At 41.7% G+C, this 15,642-nt stretch overlaps 1 protein-coding gene across 9 annotated transcripts in view; it reads left to right on the top strand.

Moving 5' to 3' along the window:
* CNIH3 (cornichon family AMPA receptor auxiliary protein 3) overlaps nucleotides 1–15,642 on the top strand; it is a 182,540-nt gene that overhangs the window by 27,455 nt on the left and 139,443 nt on the right. The window contains exon 2 of one of the 9 annotated variants that reach the window (XM_070385443.1): nucleotides 4,809–4,885. The exons of the other annotated variants lie outside the window; for them this stretch is intronic. The gene's annotated coding sequence lies outside the window, so the exon portion shown is untranslated. The remainder of the gene's footprint in view (nucleotides 1–4,808; nucleotides 4,886–15,642) is intronic. 9 annotated transcript variants of the gene reach the window in all.

Below are 15,642 nucleotides of genomic sequence, written 5' to 3'. Positions count from 1 at the left end.
GTCTGAGTGTGAGATCCATTTAAGATCTCTCCACGCTCAAGAGTCATGGCTCTATGGCAACGTGTCCTATACCTGTGAATAAATCAGGAATGGAGAAGAGGAATTTTTCTAAAACAGCACAGTTTCTGGTAATATCTTTGCTGCTACTTAAGAAGTATTTAAAACTTCCACAAGTGCAAATTAATGCAGATGTAAACAACCATACAGACAACCAGGAATTTGACAAGCAGAGGTGTCTGCCAACATGTCCTGAGTAATTAACTAGATTTTTACACATTCTTTATTTTGCTGGCAGCACGAGGCAACACTTACTTATTTCTTAGCTCTGACTCGATGCTGCTGATTCTGAGTGTTGAAAGATTTTGAATTTTATTGGCCAGATTCTCAGGTTGTGGAACTTACTGTGAGAGTAAAGGCTGATTCTAGAAACTTCTGTTCTCGATTCTGAAGCTGGTTTAGCATTAAGCCCTGGGCCAAGCCACTAGCTTCTTCCTGATTCTTTTTTTTTTTTTTTTGCGGGGGGGGGGGGGGCATTTTACATGGGATCATTCTGTGTATCAGTTTTCCAGATCTCTGTGAGAATTGATTAAAAAGGCTGAGCTCTGGTGATCAAAGTGGCTGAGTGAGCACAATCATTGCTGTTCAGAAACCTTGAAAATGCCCAAACTTCCTTTTCTGAGTTTGGATCTGCTTTTGCCTCACCTTTGCCTGGACATTAGAACAATGGAATAATTCTCAGGGACGGAAACTCAGTGCATTGCTCTCCACAGGCTCTGCCACAGAGGGTCGCTGAATTCCTAGCATCTCTGTGCTCACATCTTGTTCAGGAGCACTTTGAAGGTATAACAGATCTCGTTATTATAAGTCTACATTCTGAATCAAAATAACGGTTTAGTCTCCTTAGAGGAGATGGGGTTAAATGAAAACGAGTTATATACCTTTCAATGTGCAGGCAAAAGTGATTTTTGTCCCATAAACTGCAAGCTGCCCCCTTTTCGAAGCTGACTCTTGGAGGGTTTGGCCAGGATTGCTTTTTGGATTTTTTTTTTTTTTTTGCCAACAGTTGGACACATATCTCTGATGGCTGCTCTATAGCTTAAAGTGATATTTCTACACCTAACTCAAGTTATCTCAGGGAGGAGAGAAGATTTTTAACCCAGAATACACACACAGCTGCCCAGCCCCAGGGAAGAACTCCTTGGCCTGCGTTAGAGAGCTGCTGAGGCCAGAGCAGCAGGTAGGGATTGAAAGCGGTCAAGACACAGTTTGGGAACAAGAAACTAGAGACAGAATTAAAGTTTTAAAGATGGGACCGGGCGACTCAAGACCTCTTGGATCAAGAGCCCTGTTCCTCGGAGCCACATGACTTTTACTTAGTGTCTTGGCATGCAGAAAGTGCATCTGCTGTGCTATGATAAAATCAGCCTCCTGTGTCCCTGGTCATGTCTCCCATTTTATTGGTTACTTTGAACTATCATTGTTATTTTCTTGCTCAAGGGGTATCACCCAGTTAGAGGTCATAGACCCGCATATGCTTTGGGAAAACATCTTGGTGTGTGCACAAGCAGCTTTCTGAACTTGCGCTGATCCGGCATTCCAAGGTCCACACTGTTTTTCCTTAGCTTAGCAGGGCACAATGACCCCAACTAATCAACCCGATGTACTTTTGTTTAGATTATACTGTATTGGTGTATTTTGCTTTTATTCTTTTCCCATGGTGTGTTTTTTCACGGCTTAGCCAAAGCAACAGGTGGCTGATTATTAACCCCTGCAGGGAGCTCCATGGGGTATTTCTTTGAGTCTCTTCCCATCTCACCTCCACACCTCAGTGTGGCACGGGGGTGGACAGGAGTTGAGGAGTGGTTTCAGGCAACTCCAAATGGAGGCTTGCCAGTGGAATCTTATTCTTTTGCTTGGAGGTTTGAGAATTACCAGTATATCAGCATATTTGCTTTTAAATGCCAACACAGTACTTGGCAGACGGTAGACCATGAATAAATGTTTGTTAAACAAATGGGAAAATAATGAAAGCCTAAATACTACAATTGGCCATTTGAAAGATTTTGAGGTTACCTGTTCTTTGGGGTTGTTTTACCTCTATAACTTCCTCCCCTCTCCAGGTAACTGCTTACATCTTTTAAACAATTAAAAAAATTTTTTTTTATCTTTTGGCTGCACCAAATGGCATATAGGATCTTAGTTGTCTGACTAGGGATTGAACCTGTTGCCCGCTGCATTGGAAGTGCAAAGTCTTAACCACTGGACCATCAGGGGAGTCCTGTCCATTTTAATCTTCAACGTGAGGGTGTACTTATGCCACAGAGTCTTCCTTTCCATGGCTTTGGCTCTTCCCTTCCATCTCTCCTCACAGGTGGTAGGTACTGGCTGAATTTGTGATGGCAGTTTTCAGAGCCTCTGGGGACTTCTGAGGCTTCATTTATGCCTTACATTTCCCCGTAACATTTACAGGGGTCTTGTGCAGAAACAGCACCTCTTCTAGAGTTGTTTGTACAGAAACATGATGTGGGAGGCACTTGGAAAAGGTAGACTCTAACTTCTCTTGAACTTGTTTTTATTTCATCCAGCTTGACACTCAAGGCCACCAAACCTACTTTTCTAATTAGGCTTCCCCCCTAAACCCTCTATTAATAAACTCACAGCCAAGCTGATCTGCTCAGTGACTGATGAAATAGCACGCAGGTTGGCACCCTCCCCTCCATCACCTCCATAAATCCCGCCTCCCTGCTCTTCCAGGTGTGGCTAAAGGATCAACTCTCCACCTAGCTTCCCCTCTCCAGCCACCGCCCTCTCTGAGCTGTGAAGTCATTTAGGACCTGCACTAATCTGAGGCAGTTAGTCCAGGCCTTTTTTTGAAATGCAAGGTTTGAAAACCAGCTCTGTGCTCAGGTTGCCTGGGTTTGAATCCCAGCTCCTCCACTTACTAGCTGCGTGTTGTTAGTAAAGTTACTTAACTTCTCTGTACCTCTGGGCCTTCCAGATGGCATATGGGAGGAGATTGGTCTCACTGGGGCAGATGGGTTTCTTCGAGGCCTGTTCCAGAGGATCAGCAGAGACCATAGGCTAATCAGGTCTAACTGTCTTGGCATCTGCTCCCTGCCCTGCACACCAGGACGTGAAGGTTGGCACAGTCCCAGCTGGAGCCCTTCTGTTTGTGAGGCTCCCTGGCCCTGAACTGTACAACAGCCCATTTTCACTCTCAGAGGCTGAGCTGCCAGGTTTCCTCAATCTCTATCCAGGAGGTCCACATCCCTCGGCCTCTACCTCTGAGGCTTAGTGAGTGGGATTTAGAGTCAGAGCTGGACATGGATCCTAGCAGACCCTGCTGTCTGCTGTGTGACCTTAGGTAAGGGCCTGACCTCTGTGAGGCTCAGTTTTCTCATTGATAACATGGAGATGATAAATACCCACATCACAGAGTGTGGGAATGAGAGGAGAGAGTGCATGGCAAGTACTTGCTCAGGATCTGGCACCCCTCTTTTTTGAATTTCCTTCCCTTTTAGTCACCACAGAGCACTGAGCTCCCTGTACTATACAGTAGGTTCTCATTAGTTATCTATTTTGTGCATCAGTTCAGTTCAGTTCAGTCGCTCAGTTGTGACCCCATGAATTGCAGCACGCCAGGCCTCCCTGTCCATCACCATCTCCCGGAGTTCACTCAGACTCACGTCCATTGAGTCAGTGATGCCATCCAGCCATCTCATCCTCTGTCGTCCCCTTCTCCTCCTGCCCCCAGTCCCTCCCGGCATCAGAGTCTTTTCCAATGTGTCAACTCTTTGCATAAGGTGGCCAAAGTCCTGGAGTTTCAGCTTTAGCATCATTCCTTCCAAAGAACACCCAGGACTGGTGTATATATGTCAATCCCCATCTCCCAATTCATCCCACTCCTCCAGCATTGATTATTAATAACCACTATTTATCAATACATTCACAGAATATCAGATATCAGAATATTTTCAAAGAATATCAGTACTTTCACAGAACACATAACAGTTGCTATTGTTATCTGGTGGGGTCATTGTCACATGTGGTGCTCATTCAGATGACACTTCAAGGACTTGTTTTGAGTATGTGCATGACGGTGTGTGCATGTATGTTTACAAACACTCTGATCTTTGTAATGGTTTCAGATATCCTTTATAGGAATCAACAAAATGGAATAAGTGACTCACAGCTTTAATCAATAAAAATGAAAGTGCCAGTAGAGCACAGAGGTGTGGAAAGTTTCAAGGAGAAGAGACGGGACTCTCAGAGCACATTGAAGAAAGGAAATCATGACAGTGATATTCAGACTTCATAAAATTAGGTCTAACATTAATCTTGTGAGTTACAGACTCATTAGCTGTGGGGCTAAACTTAGTAGCCTCAGATTTTCTGCAGAACGCCTGAAATTGTTATTAAAGACAGCACACCCGCTCACAGCAGGTGGGAAGCATGGGAAGATATTTCACATCTGACGGAAACACTCAGGCCCTCAAATCTATCTGAATTAGCAAATGGAAAAACAGGAATGGCAACACATAGTTTCCATGTTAGTAGTAACGCTGGCCCTGTCTGGAGGCATCCACTTTTGTGCTTTATGAGGATAAAGGCAGACTCCAGCATGTACCATTAACCGCCTCCTGAAATGCCTTCAGTTTCTGAGTAAGACAATTTCCCCTGACACCACAGCTGCCTCTTAAGCAGTATTGTTAAAATAGATGTTGTATCTCCAGGTGTGAAAGGAGCCAGGGCCAAGAACAGAATGGGGTGTTTCTGACAAAGGCTCATTGTTTGCAATCTGTTTACAGTGCCTGTTTAACAGAGCTAATAATAGCAAAATCACAATTTCCACAGAAGGCCGCGTTGGCAGGAAGATGACATTTCGGTGAGTTCAGAACATGAGCTGGAAGCTGCTTCCCATTCCTCTCCCTCCCTAACCCAAGGACTCTCTGGAACCAGTTCTGTGGTTTCCCAGTCCCCCTGGTCCTCCCTGGTCCCCCTCTGTCCTTCTCCCCACCATTTTGGCGAAAATGTGGCTTCTGTGAAAGGCTGGCTCCTGTCTGCACAGGCGAAGCTGGCTTATACCTGGCGTTCTTGTTAGAATTGAAACACATCTGCAGGGCGTGATGAGATAAATTAATTGCCTAAAGTCACATAGCTTCAAAGTGGAAATTGAAGCTCAAAGCTTCCTGGCTAGTTTGTTGTCTGATTCAACTCAGTGAAAAATACTCCTGTTGAACATGTTCTATGTCCGAAGCCTCGTGCTAGGTGTCTCTATAAGTATTTGCAGTTCTCTGTTAGGGTTCTTATCAAAGTCATAGATGGCTCTGTTCGTCTCTGTTAGATTCTTACGGGCATGGATTGTGCAATGTTTTGGGGGACAATTGGACTGGTAAGTGCTCTTAGGTAAATAAGTAGGAAATAGACTCGATCCATCTGCATGTCATCAGTGGGCAGACTTAAGTCAACTACTCGACTCGTGACAGTGGTACTTGCATCAGTCCATCCACCCATCTATCCATCCACACACATACACATCCCTTTCTTGAATCCTTACTAGACATCTATTATACACCAGACACTGGGAGGGATAATGGTGATTCAAAGAAGAAAGTCTGTGAATCTTTGACATAGAGAAAATCTTTATGGCAAAGATGTCCCAGTTTATAGAGGGAGATAGATATTCAACATGTAAAGAGTTGAATTAAACAATATATATACATATATATATATATATATATAACTCATATGTATGTGTTAGTCACTCAGTTGTGTCCAACTCTTTGTGACACCATGGACTGTAGCCCACGAGGCTCCATGGACTTTTCTGGGCAAGAATACTGGAGTAGTTTGCCATTCCCTTCTGCAGGGGATCTTCCTGACCCTGGATCAAACCTAGGTCTCTTGCATTGCAGGCGATTCTTTACCACTGAGCCACCAGAGAAGCCCCTAAAACTCATATATATATATAACTCATATATATTATTATATAACAATATATATGTAACTCAATCCCTTTGCTGTACAGCAGAAACTAATGTGACATTGTCAATAAATTATACTTCAATAAAATAAAATTTTAAAAATTGAATTATAAGACAGTGTGGTTCAGTTCAGTTCAGCTCAGTTGCTCAGTCATGTCTGACTGTTTGTGACTCCATGGACTGCAGCATGCCAGGCTTCCCTGCTCATCACCAACTTCCAGAGTTTACTCAAACTCATGTCCATTGAGTCAGTGATGCCATCCATCCATCTCATCCTCTGTCATCCCCTTCTCCTCCTGCCTTCAATCTTTCCCAGCATCAGGGTCTTTTCAAATGAGTCAGTTCTTCACATCAGGTGGCCAAAGTATTGGAGTTTCAGCATCAGTCCTTCCAATGAATATTTGGCACTGATTTCCTTTAGGATGGACTAGTTGGATCTCCTTGCTGTCCAAGGGACTCTCAAGCATCTTCTCTAACACCATGGTTCAAAAGCATCAATTCTTATGCATTCAGCCTTCTTTATAGTCCAACTCTCACATTCATACACGACTACTGGAAAAACCATAGCTTTGACTAGATGGACCTTTGTTGGCAAAGTAATGTCTCTGCTTTTTAATATGCTGTCAAGGTTGGTCATAACTTTTCTTCCAAGGAGCAAGCATCTTTTAATTTCATGGCTGCAGTCACCATCTGCAGTGATTTTGGAGCCCAATAAAGTCTATCACTGTTTCCATTATTTTTCCATCTATTTGCCATGAAGTGATGGAACCAGATGCCATGATCTTAGTTTTCTGAATGTTGAGTTTTAAGCCTACGTTTTCATTCTCCTCTTTCACTTTCATCAAGAGGCTATTTAGTTCTTCTTTGCTTTCTGCCATAAGTGTGGTTTCATCTGCATATCTGTGGTTATTGATATTTCTCCCAGCAATCTTGATTCCAGCTTGTGCTTCATCCAGCCAAGCATTTTGCATGATGTATGCTGCATAGAAGTTAAAAAAGCAGGGTGACAATATACAGCCTTGACGTACTCCTTTCCCAATTTGGAACCAGTCTGTTGTTCCATGTCCAGTTCTAACTGTTGCTTCTTGAACTGCATACAGATTTCTCAGGAGGCGGGTTAGGTGGTCTGGTATTCCCATCTCTTGAAGAATTTTCCAGTTTGTTGTGATCCACACAGTCAAAGGCTTTGGCATAGTCAATAAAGCAGAAGTAGATGTTTTTCTGGAACCCTCTTGCTTTTTCTATGATCCAACGGATGTTGACAATTTCATCTCTGGTTCCTCTGCCTTTTCTAAAACCAGCTTGAATGTCTGGAAGTTCAAGGTTCATGTACTGTTGAAGCCTGACTTAGAGAATTTTGAGCATCACTTTGCTAGCGTGTGAGATGAGTGCAATTGTGCTGTAGTTTGAACATTCTTTGGCATTGCCTTTCTTTGGGATTGGAATGAGAACTGACCTTTTCCAGTCCTGTGGCCACTGCTGAGTTTTCCAAATTGTACTTATATGAAGTATCTAGACTAATCAGATTTATAGAGACAGAAAGTAGAATGGTGGTTGTCAGGGCTGGGGCAAGGAGAATGGGGTCTTACTGTTCACTGGGGGTGGAGTTTCAGTGTGGGAAGTTAAAACAATTTCTGGAGATGAATAGTGGTGATGGTTGTATACAATGTGAATGTACTCAGTATCACAGAACCAAATGCTGAAAGATGGTTAAAGTGGTGGATCTTATATATGTTTTAAAAACAACAACATCCTTTACACAAACAGGGTGGTAAGTATTCTGATGTCTGAGGACAACTGACCCCTGGAGCCCAAGCCTGGCCCAGACCTCAGAGTCTTTGTGTCTCTGCTTGTGGAATGGGGCTTGGGTGGCTGTGGGAATCAGAGCAAATGCAGGTATAAGATCTGGAGGTGTATGTTACCTAAGCTATAAGGGAGTTTGCTTCATTACACACTTCTTTCTAGAAGCCATGAGTTCTATCCACAGTGGACACCAAATTAAAAAGGCCACTTAGTGGATAAAGGGACATTTGCAATGGTCTATCACTACAAAACAAACAACCCCCAAACTTAGTTACTTAAAACAATAACCACTCTTTCTTTGCTCATGGCTCAGCCCTGGGCTAGGCTCAGCTGGGTGTTGTCTCTGCTGTATGTGGTGCTGGATGCAGTTAACCCATAGGTCTGGGGTTGGAAGAGTCAAGTTGGCCTCCCCAAAAGTATGGGGAGAAGTGGGGACTGGCTAGGCCTCTCTGTTACCATGAAATAATATACTTAATAATTCAGATTGATTTTTTATTACTTTCAATCCATGGAGCTTTGCAAACATCATTTGGCAGAATGACAGCATTTAATAAATAGAAACAACTTAAAAATTCATTACACTGCTGACTCTTGTCATCCCTCACTTTACATAATTTACCTAGATGTTTGAACAGCCTTCTTAGAATTTATAATTTGTTTTGTTTCAAGTGGTATATGATATTTCTTTGTTTCTCTAAAGCTTCCTTTATTTATCCTTATAGGCTTTATTACTTTTATTAATTATAGAATAAAATCGATTTAACAGAAACACATTTCTTATAAAGTCATGGAAAGTGTGACTATCACTATTAGAATATGGTTTATTAAGGCTAATTCTCTAATTTTTTCTACATGTTTACTTTCCTTTTACAAGATACATCAAATGAATATAAAAATTTTAAATTCTGTGGGGGTGGGATCAAGATGGCAGAGTAGAAAGATCCTAAGCTTGTTTCCTCCCATGGACACAGCAAAACTACAACTACATATAGAAGAGTTTTCCAACACAATGTTCCAAAGTCTGAGATGCAGCAAAAGCAGTTCTAAGATGTAAGGTTATAGTGGTACAGGTCGAACTTAGGAAACAAACAAAAAATCTCAAGAAAATTATCCCTATACCTAAAGGAACTAGAAAAAGGTAATCAAACAAAGCCCACAGTTAGTAGAAAGAAGGAAATAATAAAGATCAGAACGGAAAAAAATGAAATAGAGATTAGGTGGTCAAGAAGTACAAACTTCCATTTATAAGATAAATAAGTAGTAAGGATAAATCAGTACTAAGTACTTTACATCCTTCATTACATCATCCAGGGGTAATTGAATACAATGACTTAGTGTCAGATTAAAAACATTTAGAAATATTTCTAAAAGTTTGACTAAAATAGGGACTTTCCCCTAACCTACAGGCACTAGTACTGTCTGAACAAAATGTTTCCATGAAACTATGTCTTATTGACACTGTTTTTCTTAAACATCGGCAATAAAGTTTGGTTATTATTTTAAATATTATTCTAACTCCACAAGATCAACAAAATTTAAAATTTCTTGTTTTAAAATAAATTTTGATATGCTTTTATATGAAACAGTTGAAGGTTCATAGAAAGTGCATGTTTTACTTTTTTGATTTATAACTTTTAAAATAAGCTGTTTTCTCATTTCAGTCGGTATATGTTTTCCAATAAGTGGGAACATAAATCTAGAATGTAATGTATTCTTATATAGATACTGTTCTTTTTAAAATGACTGTTGAATATTTCATGCTGGGAAATGCTTGATTATGCTCAAGCACATGCTAGCTAGTGTTAATCTTTTTTTAAAATATGTATATTTATGTGTTTACTTGGCTGCGTCCTGTGGGATCTTTCGTTGCCTCACAGACTCTAGTTGTGGCACACAGGCTCCAGAGTGTGGAGGCTCAGAAGTTGCGGCGTGCAGGTTTAGCTCCTCCGTGGCATGTGGGATCTTAGTTTCCTGACCAGGGATTAGACCCCTATCCCCTGTACTGCAAGGCAGATTCTTAACCACTGGACCACCAGGGAAGTCCCTAGTTAATCTTTTAAAAGGTACTTCCTGAATATTTTAAATCATTTAATCAATATTTTAATTTTGAAGATACTGTTCTTTCAAATATGTTATAGCGTGAAACTGATCTTTTGATTATTTCATTGATAATTACAATTCTTTTTATTGAACCTCAAGCTTTGGCAAAACGTGATTGCCACTCTTTTGAATATCTAAATCTTTTAACAGTCAACTCAGAGCACCATTTGCATCCTATATTTATTTTCCTAGCACTGATGAGACACTCATATTTTGAAACAATCTATTTTGCATTAAAGAAATAAAAAGTATTATGTGAACTTGTACCAATTCTTGCACAGTATAAAAATGTTCAGGTCATTTTGAAATCTACACAGTAGGTATTCTAGGCTACATTTCTTTATTAATATTGTTTATTCTTTGCAGACTCAGAAGATTGAGTTGTATGATATTTAAATGGAACATTAATGAATGTATCCATTCTTGGTCCTCTTTTTTGTTCTGAGAGTTTTAAAAGATATTTATTGATAAATTCTTGAGTTTATAAATATTGAAACACTACATTTACCACTTACACAAACATTACTATGCACAAATATGACTGAAGTAGCAACTAATTAGAATCTGTGGCAACCACATGATTCCAGTATAGTGATAAACAGGGATGTCACCTGCATGGTGTGCTTTGTGATAAATAAGCATCTGAGAGTCCTGTTTATCAGTGGTCCTTGTGACATCCTATGACAATTGACCCAAATGAATGAGTTTAATTTAGAATCTTTAATTATTTATTAATTTTACTGTTTGCTGCAGTAACTGTCATTGTACTTACCAACTGGAACAGAAATCTTTCAAGAGTATCACAATCACTACAGTTATACCAGTGAATATTGGCCGAATAAGTTGCAAAGTGGAAAGTAGAAGGTCTTTGAAGTCAAGTCAAGGGTTCTTCCTGATTTGGGAGAGATTCTGCGAGATGTCCCTGAGGAGAAAAGATGAGAGAGGAGAGAGAACGGCTTTGGCAGTAGCAAGAAGGAAGCAGGAAGCAATGTCCTGCAGACAGTGAAGAGGCAGAAGTGCGTGTTCTGGAGGAGAGGAGACCCACACAGTGCTCATGCCAGCAACTCACGGAAGCGGCGGGACCTTAGAGACATGGCAGTGTGGTGCCCAGGGAGGCTGGAAAAGCCAAGCAGAGGAGCTCCCAGACACACCACCTAGGAAGAACAGAAGGCCAGAGGTGAAAGAACCCATGACCAGTTCAGTTAGGATGTCTCAGCAGGAACCAGTTGGACTGATGACCAAAGCCCGGTGCTTTGATGCTACGTAAGCCCCGAAGAAGCTCTATCCAAACTCGTGGGGGAACCCCACTGAAGGCTGATGGTGAATTTCCTACTAGTCCTACAAGCTAGACAGGAAGTCCAATTGGATTTAAATTATTTTAAGGAAAACGAAGAAGTGATTCATCTACCAGTCACGAGTCTACAATTGATAGCCAGCTTCTCCACATGTGTGAATGTGTGCCAAGCAAATTAAGTAGACAAATTCCTAGGCTAGATAATGCTAACTTAGATTTTTGAGGGCATGCAGAGCAGCAAACATTGGAAACCAGTGAACAAAGTCACCATGCTCAGCCCAGAGCTGTTAATAGCAGGCATTCAACTTAAAAAAAAAAAAAAAGGATTGGTGAATAAACTATATGCAAGCAAAAGGTTATAATGCTTTGAGAGATGAGGGGTGAAGGGAAAATCTTTAGATCGCTGTTTGAACAAACCAGCTATAAAATACAATTTGGGGACAATTAGAAGCACATACAGCAAGACATTAACAGTTGTTGAATCCAGGTGATACATAGTTGAATATTCAAGCTTCTCTTTTCTTTGCTGTTCTATATGTTTGAAAATTTTGTAATTTGTTGTTGCTGTTGTTTAGTTGCTTAGTCGTGTCTGACTCTTGTGACCCCATGGACTGTAGCCCACCAGGCTCCTCTGTTCACGGGATTTCCCAGGCAAGAATACTAGAGTGGATAGCTATTTCCTTCCCCTGACCCAGGGATTGAACCCGAGTCTCCTGCATTGGCAGGCAGATTCTTTACCACTGAGCCAACAGGGAAACCCCAAATTATATAATAAAAGCCATTAAAAAATCCAAATTCTCAGGGCATTCCAATAACCAAATTCACCAAAGAGAGAGAAACAGAGAGTCTTGGTGAGGTGGATTAAGTGGGCATATCCTCTGTCTGGTAGGGATTTGAGGAGTATTTGCATAGTGGCTGGGGGAAAAGCTGGTGAGTGGGGTTTACAAAGGAGGATGGGCAAAGCTTTCTGGGATTCTGACAGTTTGGCTGGGAAGCAAAGGAGTAACTGGAGTAACCACACCAGCCCTGAAAGGTGCAGAGTTCATTTATGTGAAGCAGTGAGGACATGTCCTGTGCTGTGCTGAGTCACTCAGTTGTGTCCTACTCTGTGCGACCCCACGGACTGTAGTCCGCCAGGCTCCTCTGTCCATGGGATTCTCCAGGCAAGAATATGGGAGTGGGTTGCCATGCCTTCCCGTTGGGGATCTTTCTGACCCAGGGATTGAAACTGTGTCTCATATCTGCTGCACTGGCAGGCATATTCTTTACCACTGGTGCTACCTGGGAAGCCCCAGTAAAGAGATACTTTCAAAAAATTTTATTTGTTTGTCTGGGCTGGGTCTTGGTTGCGACCCAGGGGAACTTTGACCTTTATTGAGGGATATTTAGTTGTGGCATGTCGGATCTAATTCCCTGACGAGGGATTGAATCTGGACTCCCTGCATTGGGAGCACCGAGTCTTAGTCACTGCACCACTAGGGAAGTCCCAGGATATACTCTTGAATTCTGTGCTAAATGAAGTCTGGTCAGATTTTCCTATGAGTGGAATGGGGTTGGTAATGGGATAGAAGGGGCTCACAGCCCACTTAACTGAGCTTCCCATGGATTCAAAGACATACTTCTTTAAACTTTGACTGCTTCTCTGACTGATGCTTATGGGTCAGGTGGAGAGGGAGGGTCAGGGGAGGAAGAAGCAGGATAGGGCTGAGGGTTGGAAGAAGCTTCATGATGAACCAAGTCTTCAGTCATGTGGGGACATGTTATATGCCTTCACTCTTGAGAAACTGAAATGTTACTGTTCATAAGAGAAGGAAGAAAACCAAAACTAACCTATATACATAAGCTTGGGAAGAGGTTAGGAGGCTAACCTAACCTGTATAAAGAGGTTCAAGGTCCATTGGAAGTCAAAGCTTCTGCCATCTTGGACCTAGTTGGTTCTAACCAGTTTATATCATATCCTCAAGGGCTATGTCATTCATTTATAGGATGTGTCCTGCCCACTTTCTTCTGTTTCAGGAGGCCCAGCTATGTTGTCAATGGTACTTGCTTCCTCTGTCTCTTTAGCTTTTCCATTCTTAATGAGATGATTTCCTTCTTATGATCATGAGACTGCTGGTGTATTTCTAGGCATCAGGTTTGCATTCCAGGCAAAAAGAAGTCTATATCTTAGAGGTTCAAGCTGCGTCACAACGGTCACTCTTACCTGTACAGAGGCTGGGGAAAAAAAAAAATCAAGTAATTGGCTTTTCAAATATCTACAGCAGCTGAAACAATATAGGTTGGCAGGATATTATGATTTATAAGAAATATATATATTTGGTCATTCAAATGTCCACTGTCCTGACTCACTGCTCCAAAAACCCTTAAAATATCCTGAGAGATAAGAGCAGTGTGAGCATCTTTTGTTATAATATTTGGTCTCTTGTCCTCAGTTCCTGAACTCACTTCAGAGCTAGAAAGGTGAAATGGTGTCTTGCTATCCATAACAAGCTCCTTTCTACAATAACTGGTTTATGTTAATGATGTGACTTTTGGAACACTCCTAAGAAAGGGGGCTAGTCGAGTGGGGAATCAACTATGATTAGTTTCTGACAGTGGGATTGGTCCTACTCCCTGATTTCTGGCAAGGGGAGAGGGGATGGAGGTTGAGTTTGTCAAAAATGGCCAAGAGCTTCCAGGTTGCTAAACCAGAACACATCACTGTGGGTGGTGCATCCCAAACTCCATGGTGACAGATGCTCTTAAGTTCAAGAGCCTTCCAGATCTTGTTCTATATATCTCTTGATCTGGCTGTTCATTCATATCCTTGAATATCCTTTGTAATAAACTGGTAATCTAGTAAGTAAACTGGATTCCTGAGTACTGTGAACTGCTCTAGCAAATTAATCAAATCCAAGGAAGGGATCATTGGAACCTCCAATCAGTTGCCAGTTGGCAGAAGCAGAGGTGATCGTGTGATTGGCATCTGAACTGGAGACTGGCTTGTGAAACTGAGCCCTTAACTTGTGGAATCTGATGCTATTAAGATTTGAGTTGAATTGTAGGATGCCCAGGTGGTTTCTGAGGATTGCTTGGTGATATGGGAAGACCCCTCACATTGGAATTGGGTACAGAACACTTTAGTTGGTCACTCAACACCCATTCCTAATCACTTTATTCCTTGCCTTCCTGTACTGTGTCACATGCACATTTATTTTATTTTTTTAAAGACATTGGCTTGTGGAGGAGTTATGTACTACTTCAGCAATCAGCCTGGGAACTTTATGGGTCCTTAGGAATGCCCACAAGACATGGGGACTAGATAGTTGTTGAATAACAGTAACTGCCTGGGATCTTATTTTCTGAAATTCTACCACTGTAGTCACCTTTACTAAGATACCACTTTATAACTGATAAAATGAGATACAGCACGGCTGAGGAATGGGCAAGAAAAATAGAGCCTGTGATATGGATGGATACTTGAAAGTCAGAGTGGTAGGATAATTAAATTTTCCTTTCATGTACAGGCTTCTGATTCTGGTAATGCTGGGTTAGATAATTCAGACCAATCTTCCTGCTGCTGCTGCTGCTAAGTCGCTTCAGTCATGTCCGACTCTGTGTGACCCCATAGACGGTAGCCCACCAGGCTTCCCCGTCCCTGGGATTCTCCAGGCAAGAACGCTGGAGTGGGTTGCCATTTCCTTCTCCAATGCATGAAAGTGAAAAGTGAAAGTGAAATCGCTCAGTCATGTCTGACTCCTAGCGACCTCGTGGACTGCAGCCTACAAGGTTCCTCCGTCCATGGGATTTTCCAGGCAAGAGTACTGGAGTGGGGTGCCATTGCCTTCTCCGGACCAATCTTCCTACTGAACACAATTTTAAAAGCTGAATGAAATATGTGTATATATATATATATTTATATATTTTTAAAAGCACCAAACTCAACAAAGGAGTAAGGAATTACTGAGGCCAAGTTCTGAGTGGTCGGGAACCCAGAGAGGCCAGACTAGCACTTGGGCCAGTTTTCTCTAGAGACATTTGCTAACCTAGAGGAGGTGGCTGACAGGCTGGGTTGTGCTTTTAGTGCTTTCCAGGGTAGGGGCAAAAGTCAGATTCCAAGGACCACCATGGTTTAAAACTTGATAACCCACTTGCTTTGGCTTGGGATCTAAAGCGATTGCTCCACTTGAATAAGACTGAACCAGAAATAAAGACATCCTTCACGCAGACCATAGTTAGTAGGTTGGTCCACAAAATCTCAGTCTCTGAAACTGGATCCAGGTAATTTTAGAGTGCTCATTTCCCCCAGACACTTGGCAAAAGAAGTATAAAATTTTCGTTGGAGAAGGATAACATCATCTTAGAAACCTCAAATTTCCACAAAGAACATCTCAAAACAAAGTTTGACATACAATATAAAATTACTAGAGAGATGAGATGCTAGGATTCCATAAGAAGGAACCAGTAGAAACAAAAGATAAT

This window comes from Bos mutus, chromosome 16 (assembly GCF_027580195.1).
Source record: "Bos mutus isolate GX-2022 chromosome 16, NWIPB_WYAK_1.1, whole genome shotgun sequence".
NCBI lineage: Eukaryota > Metazoa > Chordata > Mammalia > Artiodactyla > Bovidae > Bos > Bos mutus.
The sequence above is the reverse complement of the archived record's forward strand: the minus strand, read 5'-3'. Positions and strand labels throughout refer to the sequence as shown.